This window comes from Mesoplodon densirostris, chromosome 1 (genome assembly GCF_025265405.1).
Source record: "Mesoplodon densirostris isolate mMesDen1 chromosome 1, mMesDen1 primary haplotype, whole genome shotgun sequence".
In the NCBI taxonomy this organism is placed as follows: Eukaryota; Metazoa; Chordata; class Mammalia; order Artiodactyla; family Ziphiidae; genus Mesoplodon; species Mesoplodon densirostris.
In genome coordinates, this window is record NC_082661.1 from 157,195,946 (window position 1) to 157,206,039 (window position 10,094).

General features: G+C 41.6%; 1 protein-coding gene across 1 annotated transcript in view; it reads left to right on the top strand.

Annotated features, from left to right (window-relative positions):
• RELL1 (RELT like 1) overlaps positions 1-8,555 on the top strand; it is a 67,769-nt gene extending 59,214 nt beyond the window's left edge. Inside the window, exon 7 of the mRNA XM_060091551.1 lies at positions 6,513-8,555. The gene's annotated coding sequence lies outside the window, so the exon portion shown is untranslated. The remainder of the gene's footprint in view (positions 1-6,512) is intronic.
• Positions 8,556-10,094: the final 1,539 nt, after the last annotated feature.

Here is a 10,094-nt window from a genome sequence, read left to right on the forward strand (position 1 = left end):
TGATGGAAGCCCCTTAATGTGATTCATTGGCCTTTATAAACAGAAGCTGCACCTCAAATAGGCATGGATGGGACCACCATTTAGATTTAGAAATGGCTGAATACATTTCTAAAGAGTAAAAGCAGTACTTTGATACTTGTGTTGTTCTTACATGGAAGACCAGTCCCACTGAGTCCATCTTAAATATGGAAGTGGAGGGAAGTTAATGCCTGTCCTTGACCATTCACTGTCTGTGCAAAGCATAGGCAGTAGAACCAGACAGATGAGGAGAAGAGCTGAGTGGGGGACAGAAATTTAAATGCAACCTGATGGATCATGGGTGATCATCTCATCTCATCTCTCCAGTTTACAGTGGAAGAGCCAGGCTCAGAAGGATGAAGTTTTCCCATATCCCTGGGCTGGGGAGGGAGAGGGCTTGGGTGGGAAGAGATCCATACTTTGGGGCCGATATGCTCAGTGGCTTTGAAGTTCAAGGGAGCTTTGCTTCAACAAAGAAAAAAAATCTGCATTCAGTTTAGCCCGGTAACTCACAGCAGTGATCATTTCAAAATTATCAGCCTTCCCCAGGCTTGGTCTCCTATGTGATGTCTTTTGGCTGTTAGAGCTGTGCCTGGGTCAGTCCAGGTTTGTGAGCTATTCTGTTTTCTAACAAGTCGACTAAGATCATAGACTCGAGGAGCTGTGATGGCTAGTTCAGGTCAACTCAAGTACAATTAACATCTTTTAAAAGTATTTGTTGAGCCCCTACTTTGTGCCAGGCCTTAGGGATGCAGCAGTGTGGAAAAGGGACAGACAAGGGCCATGCTTTCATGGAGCTTCTGTTCTAGTTTTTGTAGTAATTTTTCTCCCCATGCCCCCTTGGTCCCCTAGTTTTAGAGTAAGGAGGCCCTAGGACATTATGTACGTTGTTCAAGGTCATGCAGATGGTTTATTCCAGAGCCTGGACTTGGGCTTCCTGATAGTTCAGTCCCTTCACTGTCTCTGAGGTCCTGGATATTGCAAGTGTTTGAAATTGAATCATTTTTAAAATTGAAAAATAAGGCATGAACACGATACAATATTTAAGCATCATAAAAGGCTGCAGGATGAAAAAAAAATGTCTTCACCCTGTCTACGCCCCTTCTACCCACCACACACATGTCACCTCTCAGTCCCCTTCCCAACAGGGGACCACGGTTGTCCGTGTCCTCTATATCCTTTCAGGATTATTCTATGCGTATACCTGCTTAAACAACATATATATGTGTCTACAGCCCCCTCCTTTGCCCTTCCACGAATGAGAGCTTAGATACTTGTCTGCACCTTGCTTTTTATTGAAACTGATGACTGATAAGGTCTGTGGACTATTTTTTATGCTCCCACATTGACTGAGCCATGAGGAGTGAAAATGCTGGACATGTTTAAAATGGCGTATGTCCTGTTTGTTCTTTGTTTTTGGGAATAGCCCCGAAACATTTATAGACATAATCTGAGAGTTTTGGGTGGACCTAAAAACATATTTTGCTGTCATCAACACTGATGTTCTAAGTTATTCCTCCACAGCCTTGTTCTGTGTACAGAAGAGACTGAAACATATTTATGAGTATTCCCAGAATTTAGATAACATGAGGGCCCAGAGGGTTTTGTTTTGTTTTGTTTTGAATTGCCACCAAAGCTGTCTCCTCTCCTCAGTTATCTCCCTCGGCAGGGTCTGCTCCAGGGCGCCTCCCTAGTGCTGACCAGAAGGTGACCCCTCAGGGACCTTATCTGTCCTCCCCGGTGGCCCTGCCAGCCCTCTGACAAGGCTTAGGAAGGAGGGCTGCAACATCTGCCTTTTTGCCACAGAAACTGCAGCACTGGAGGCTCACGGAGACTTCAGAGGACGAAAAGGCAGACCTAAGGGGCTCGAGGGAGGCAGAAAACAAAATGCCTTTGGCGACATTTTGGCCTAGAACGAGATATAAGAGGGAATTAATAGTTATAATTAGGATTTTAATTTTTCTTCATTTGTAACTCGAGACTTTGAATCTACTAACATTAAATAGCTAAGGACATAGTAGTCCCTGTTTTCTGTAAGTTGTCTATTTTCTGCAAGGATGTATGATGCTATAGTAGCTCCACAGTATAGGTTCTGGAACCAGGCTCCTTGTGCCCAAGTCCTGGCCGGGCACTTTTTAGCTGTGTAATCTTGGGCAATTTCCTTAGCCTCTGATGCCTCAACTTCTCCATCTGTAAAGTGGGTTTAAAATACCACCTACCTCATAGGGATGTTGTTCTTTGGCGCTTAGCAAATGCTAAATAGCCAAATACTTGATGTTATTATTATAATATTATGTCAGGTGAGACCTATTTAAACACTTAGCAAATAAAAGTGTGAAAAATTAATGGTTTTTGATATTTCTTAATTTTCCTGAGGCTCAGAGAGGCAGGTTAGACATAACCTATAAGATGCTGTAGTTTTGTTTGACACTCAGGTAGAGGCTTACTAAATGCAGGTAGCTGGACTCTTGCTCACAAGGCAGTTGAGAGGCAACATTTAACTTGTTTTGTTTTCCTTACTAGAAAGAGGTGGGACCATTCAGAGTCTTAAATTATTCTACCTGTAGCTAGCGCAGACGTTGAATCAGAGGTTTATTGAGACTAAGAGGGAACTGCTGAATTGCATTTAAATCCTTCCCAGGAGAACCCTCGTGTTTCCAGATACAGAATAACTTTTGATGTCAATTACATTTTACTTGGAATAAAGTGCTCTGATTCTCACCATCCCAAGGGTTGGTAAATCACAAACGTTCAGCTACTGTCACTTGGGAAGCCCATTATTGCTAAATATATGAACACATTTAAATTGTTGTGAAGCTATAACTCAGGAAAGAGCAACCTTCAGACTTCCCAGTAAGATCCAAATCTCATGTGAGAAAATTCAAAACTACAAGGAGTGCACAGTTTCCCATTGGCGTTATTCAGGAAAGAGCAGAGAAGGACAGGCCGCAGAAGACCTCAGGGCTTGGTGGCTATCTCCACATGATTGGTGTGGCGGCGACTGTGGTTTCCAGGTGGGACTGCCTGGGCTGGAATCACTGCTTTCTTATTATTAATTGCGTGGCCTCGGGCAAGCTACTGAACCTGCAAGCCTCAGTGTCCACTTATGAAAATGAGAATCATCATTGACTCATGGAGTCATTGAAAAGATTGAGTTACTGAATCTGGAGCGCTTAGCACTGCAGTGCCTGGTGCATAGAAAGCACTCCGTAAATGTCAGCCACTATTGTTATTAATCAGATAGTCTTCCTTCCTTAATCCCCTGTCCTTTGAGGTCTTAGTGTTCACTGTCCATTAATCTGTTTAGGCTTCTAGTTTCTTAAGACATGGTTCTCATTTTCAAAGGGACCAGGTCCTTTTTTCTAGAGAATCCTTTTTTAACAAGGCACATATGCGTCCTAATCAAAGCTCTGTTGTGGCTTCTGTGGAACCTTAACACCATAATGGAATTCTAGCTTTATCTAATTAGAATTGTGTAAAAAGCAATAAACTCTAGAGAAAAAGATGACCTTTTCTTTCCAGATAAATTTTTTCTGAGGTTCTTAATTTCTCTCCATCAGTCTTGTTATATGATGGACGTGGTCACGCTTGGGATTTCTGAATCGTCTTTTCAGTGGAAGGACGTTTTGCTTCATTTCTCCCAGCTGGAGCACTCACTTGTGTAAGACAGTAATCACCAAATTTTCCCACCCTATCCCACCCAAAAAAGATAGATCAGTCTTGTTAAATATGGTGGGGTCCCATGGTGATGCGACCTGAGAACAACAGGTGGGTGGAGTGTTTCCTCTCCCTCTGGTCCGCTGCTGCTAGCCTTCCCTAGCATTCATGCCAGCCTGCTCCTGGTTTCTGACTGCTGTGTGCCTGTAGAGGAGGCACCTTTTAATATTAATGTGTTGTGGTAAAGAAATACTATTTTAAAGTATGTGTTTGTTTATCAATATGGTCATATTCACAGCTGTAGAATGAAATGAGAAGAAATTTAACAATGTCAAATGCACCGTGACACAGTCCCAGAAATAAGGCTGCAGTTGGAAATTTACAAGCTGTATAAAATGTGGTCTCTTCTTTCCTCTAGATTACCACTCAGATAAGACAGGTATTTATCTGGAAATTGAGAGCTGCTGTGCTGGTCAAAGCTTCCCTTTTGTTAAGTGTGTGTGAAGACAGAGAGCCCAGAACTGTGAATCAGTGCTGGGTAGTTTTCAATAGAGCCTGAAAAGGTTACCTTTCCTTTTTTCTGCCTTGTTTCTGGTATTAGTAATGAAGACTTTTAAGCAACATTTTGTATTTTTCACATTCTCTTTCAAAGATATTGTGTGCAGTGCAGTTTTAACCAGCTGCACAAGGCCATTGTGGAAGAGAACCACTGTGCTGGGATGCTGCTAATGGTCACGATAGCTAACTTTTAGGAGGGTACTGACTGCTTGGCCCTGTATTAAGCATTGTACATATATCATCTTATGTAAAACCCCCAACAGCCCTACGAGGGATGCTGCAGAGAGGCCAAGGTTCAACAGCTAGTCACAGGGGTCTGCATCTGGGGACAGGCCACTGGCTCCAGACCCCTCCTTCATAGTCCAGCCTTGGTCTTACATGCCCACTCCTTAAAGTTGGTCAAACCTGTGCAAAGAACTCTAAATGGGAAGTTCTACTATGTTGGAATGAAAACTCTTACTGTGATGAAACATTTCATTCTGACATCCCTTGCTCTTGACCTTCTTGTTTTCCTTGATGCAAAACAGTCCAGGTCTAAGGGAGCCACTGATAAAAAGAGGAGACATAAAAGTAGTTGAACACCTTTTTTCTAGATAATGGCCTAGTTTGAAGTTTTACTGGGAAAATTCTCTCCTATCTTTTAGCTTTTTTTTTTTTCCTCTTAGGACGATTTTTCTATTTTTCCATCTCTGGCTTTTCTACTTTTTTCCCTGCTAGTGTCTTCCACATTAATCGACTCTCAAATGACAGTATTCCCAGACTTGACTTTGTTCAGTTTTATTGTACAAATCCATAGTTTAGCCATGCTAGGTTGTAGCAATGCAGAGCAGGGAATTACTTATTCATTTATAATTAAGAACTTGGTTCTTGCTGTTTTAGAGGACAATGCTTTATTTCCTTTTCAGCTAAGGGGGTAAGGGTCCTTTCCCCAACCCATTTAGTTTGGGAGATCCCTCTCTGTCTCTCTCTCTTTCACACACACACACACACACACACACACACACACACTATGATTATTATAAATGACATAGTGACAGAAAAGGATAATACGGATAATATTAGGCTACATGTGAAGGATGAGCTATAAAATAAGTACAAAGTAACACTTCAGTGAAGACAACCTACTGACTTTTTGCTATTTCTTCATATTTCTGTAAGCTGGTTTCATCTCTGTTTTTGTTTAGCATTTATAGGAAACACAATCTGGGGAGACAAGAGAAAGTTTTGTTCCTTAACCTGGTGTAGGTTTGCCTGCATTGTATGTATGTTTCAATATACACAGTCAAGTGTAGAATTTTAATCCTATCCTGGGTCTTCAAAACAGGAAAGTAAAGGGGTACATAACTGTCACATAGATGAGACCACTATAAAAGAACAAAAAACAAACACAAAACTTTGAAAAATAAAAAATTATTTTGCAGGTTTATAGGGGGCTTCATTTGTAATGTAAACACAGATGTTGACATGGGCCAATTGTTAGAAGAACTTAAAAATATAATGCAGATGGGCTTCCCTGGTGGCGCAGTAGTTGAGAGTCCACCTACCGATGCAGGGGACACAGGTTCGTGCCCCGGTCCAGGAAGATCCCACATGCCGCGGAGCGGCTAGGCCCGTGAGCCATGGCCGCTGAGCCTGCGCGTCCGGAGCCTGTGCTCCACAACGGGAGAGGCCACAACAGTGAGAGGCCCGCGTACCGCAGAGCCTTCCAAGGTACAACGAAGACTGAAGATTGAGCATTTTATCATTGTGTTCTTACTCGCCCAGTGAAGTCCCAGCCAAGCTGCACCCTTTGCTGAATGGAGATGCAGAGTTAACTCAATTTAGTGTGGCCTGGGAAAGTCACATTACCTGACACATACAGGGTTCCTTGTGACTGAGCACATTCCCCCTGTTGCTCATTACTTGACAGAACGTAGCTGAAGAGTTAAGGAACAGGTTCCTGAGAAGAAGTGCTAAAGGACTCACAGGGAGAATGCCCACCAGTCACCCCAGAAACTTGTATTAAGACAGACTGATGCTGTCAGTCTACTGTGGTTCTCAAGTTCTGTTCTTTCTTGGTTTATAAAACCTCAATAAAGATGTCCTTTGGAAATTTTCGTGCTTAAATTTCCTTAGACTGATTTCAAAGAAGAAATGTGTAATGGGGGAAGGAATGCAGTGGGATGGGGTGGGACGGGGTGAGGATGGATTACAATTCCTCTGTGTTCTTAAATATTTAGGCCAGATTAACATGTGATATGATGCTTGCCAAGCTTTACCTTTTTTGTTTTCTCTTGCAGGAGTGACTTTACTTGAAGAGTTCTAAGGGACTGAAAACTTATGACATATAAAGCTGCCTAGGGAATTATTTTTTTATCTTTTATACAATTTCTATGGTGGAGTCTGCAGCCATGTGGATGAAAGCTAAAAGGGAATACTGTTGCTATGCTGGATACAGAATTCAGTTTGCTTTGAAACAAGTTTTGGTTTAAAAATGTCTGATGAAAAATTTATTACATTTCCAGGGAGGAAAAGAGCCCATGTTTTTGTCTTCCCAACCACCACCCCTCCCAATCCCCCATCTGTGGCCTTGGTGTACACACTGCAATTTTTCCAGTATGATAACTGTGTACAGTGGAACTATATGTGTATAGTCTGAGCTAATGCTCAGGGTGTGTGTGTCTGTGTGTGCATATGTGTGTATGTACACACATGTCTGTGTGCCTGTGCTTCTGTTCCCCCAACTCTTAGATCTCATTTTGCTACTGGTTTTAAGACGATCCCCTTACAGTTTAACTGCTACAAAAGATAAAAGATGAATCTTTGGTAGTGAAGGCTCCTTGAAGATATAGTCTAACCCTGGGCAGTTGATCCTCCAAGAGATCATGGAGTCAGAGGGAACTGGATGCTAGACTTTGGATTCAGAGACGAGAAATCAGCACTGACCTGCTACCAGCATGCCACAACTAGGTCACTTATAAAATATTGATAGTTTTGGTTGTTTTTTTGTTTGTTTGTTTTAACTCAAGCTAAGCAAATCTTATTTAGCCATTGAATAAAGGGGGAGATGGTTTAAAGTCAGTAAAAAAAAAGTCTTGTTTTGACAACTCAAGGCTAAAACAAAACAAGACAATCTCCACTTCTGGTGCAAGATGGACCCGCACCTTCCTCTGGTATGTTTTCCTTGGTGTTCTTCCTGTTCTCCATCTTGTAGCTAGTGTCTGTTATTTAAAGGATTCTTGAGGGTTACTTTCCCCTGTAGGTGTGGAATACCCCACTTTAAAAAAAAAAAAAAAGCTTTACAGTTTACAAAACACCTCAAAGAACCCAGAGGTGAAGGTAGTAGTACATTTATGGGAGGTCTGGGCCAAGAGGTTGGGGAGTCCAGGTATAGGGAAATCTTCAAGACCTGCCTCCATGTTGGTATGGTGCCTTGGCACTTCCTTTATTTCAAAAAGAAAGCACAATTCTCATTTGACTCCCAAAAGAGGATTCCCATGAAAATGTACTTTAAAGTATTCATTCTTTTTCTGGCACCAGACTAAAAATTTCTAACCTTTTAAATGAATGGTAGGTTCAATTTCATGTGAATTTTTGCTGACAACTAATTAAAAGCTGTACATGTGTACGTGCATACATGCAGTAGACCAGGGGAAGGCAATATGGAAATAAATTTCATGGCAGTCCAGAAAGTAGCAATATAGGAATTTTGGGGGGGGGTGTATTAGTATAAATAATATGTGTGCAGTCTAGACCAATAGTTTTAGTTTTATAAAGAGGAATCATTTTTTGTTTTAAAAATATTATGCCCCCGGAATGGTGAGGGATAAAGTGTAAGATATTCTTCAGCTTTAATTATTTTATAATTTTATTCAGGTCAGATCGCTTTTTTTTTTAATAGCAATACAACAGGCAAGAGAATACTCAAAATATTTAAATTGTATTTATACCAAAAGTATGTTTTAAATATTTTCTAATACTTGAGCAGTTTTTGTCTGACTGGCTTCTAAATATGCCAAAAGTTGAGCATTCAATATTTTCAACATGTATGCTTTTTACTGGTTTATATTACCTAATAAGAATCTTTAAGTGTTCCCAAAGCAACGGATGTTTACAGGCCTTTTGTGTTTTTCCTCCTGTAGAAGGCTTGGAGACCCACAACAAAGTTACTATATAAAACACTAATGATGGACTAACTTCTGATATAATAAATGAGTTGGCTACCACCTCAATGTAAAAATTTGTAAAGGAAATTTTTCACCGAGTGTCAAATGTATTTTTAACTGTCTGGTTTGTACTTCTATGACTTTTGTACTACCAAAGCAGAGTTAAAAATAAAAACGTTAAACACAGTGAGTTGTTTTTGAATGATCCAATTGTTGGTGCCTTGGGTACTGAAAGTACAATTGTGGTTGGTATAATTTATCGAGCTTAATATCACAGTGCCTGATTTCTTACGTCTGAATTGTCAAGTGATCATTTGGCTGACTTTCCCCATTGGATTCCTCCTTCCCCCCATAGTAATTCCATCCTCACCCACGATTAGTATTTTTAAAATGTGGAGATAATTTTGGATGTAAGGAACAGTTGCAAAAGCAGTACAAAGAGTTCTTGTATACTCTTCACCCCACATTCCCTTATGGTATCATCTTACATAACCACAGAACAATGATCAAAACTAAGAAATTAGGGCTACCCTGGTGGCGAAGTGGTTAAGAATCTGCCTGCCAATGCAGGGGATTCGAACCAGGGTTCGAGCCCTGGTCCAGGAAGATCTCACATGCCGCGGAGCGACTAAGCCCGTGTGCCACAATGACTGAGCCTGCGCGCCACAACTACTGAAGCCTGTGCGCCTAGAGCCCATGCTCCGCAACGAAAGAAGCCACTGCTTGCCACAACTTGAGATAGCCTGCACGCAGCAACAGAGACACAACACAACCAAAAATGAAAATAAAAAATAAGTAAATTTATTTTAAAAAAAGACTAAGAAATTAACGTCAGTATAATACTACGAATTAAGGCATAGCATTATTCCGGTCTCACCAATTATCCCACTACCATCCTTGTTCTGTTCCAGATTTCCCACTGCATTTAGTTTTGGCCTCCTAAATCTCCTGTGACCTGTGATTTTCCCTCAGTCTTTTCTTATTTTTCATGATCTTGACGTGTTATAGCGTGTACTGGTCAGTCATGTTGTAGAGTGCCCTTCAACCTCAGTGCGCCAGCTGTTTCTCCTGACTAGACTGAGGGTTTGCATTATGCAAAGGACGCCCTTCCCATTGCTCCGTATCGGGGGCTGGTGGGGGAGGCCATGATGTCGGTATGTATCGCTAGTGATGTCAACCTCCACCATTTGGTCAAGGTGGTGGCCACCAGCTTTCATTTTGGTAAAGTCACTATTTTTCCCTTTGTAATTAATAAGTATTTGAGGGAAGATATTTTGAGATTAGGCACATACCCTATTTCTGCTTCACCCTTTAATTTTACCACCTGTATTAGTTTCTTTGGGCTCCTGTAAAAAACAAACTGGGTGGCCTAAGACGATAGAAATTTATTCTTTCACAGTTCAGGAGGCCACAAGTCTGAAATCAAGGTGTCTGCAGGGTTGGTTCCTTCTGATTCCCAAGGGAGAACCTGTCCCATGCCCCCTCCTGCCCCCTGGTGGTTGCTGGCAGTCTGGCGTTCCATGCTGTGTAGCTGCTTCCCTCCAATTGTCTGCCTCTTTCTTCACATGACCGTCTTCCCTGGGTGTGGGCCTCTGTCCTCTCGTCTTCTCACGGGGACACTAGTGATTGGATATAGGACCCACTGTAATCTAGGATGACTTCATCTTAACTTGATCATATTTGCAAGACCCTAATTCCAAATACGATCATCTTCAC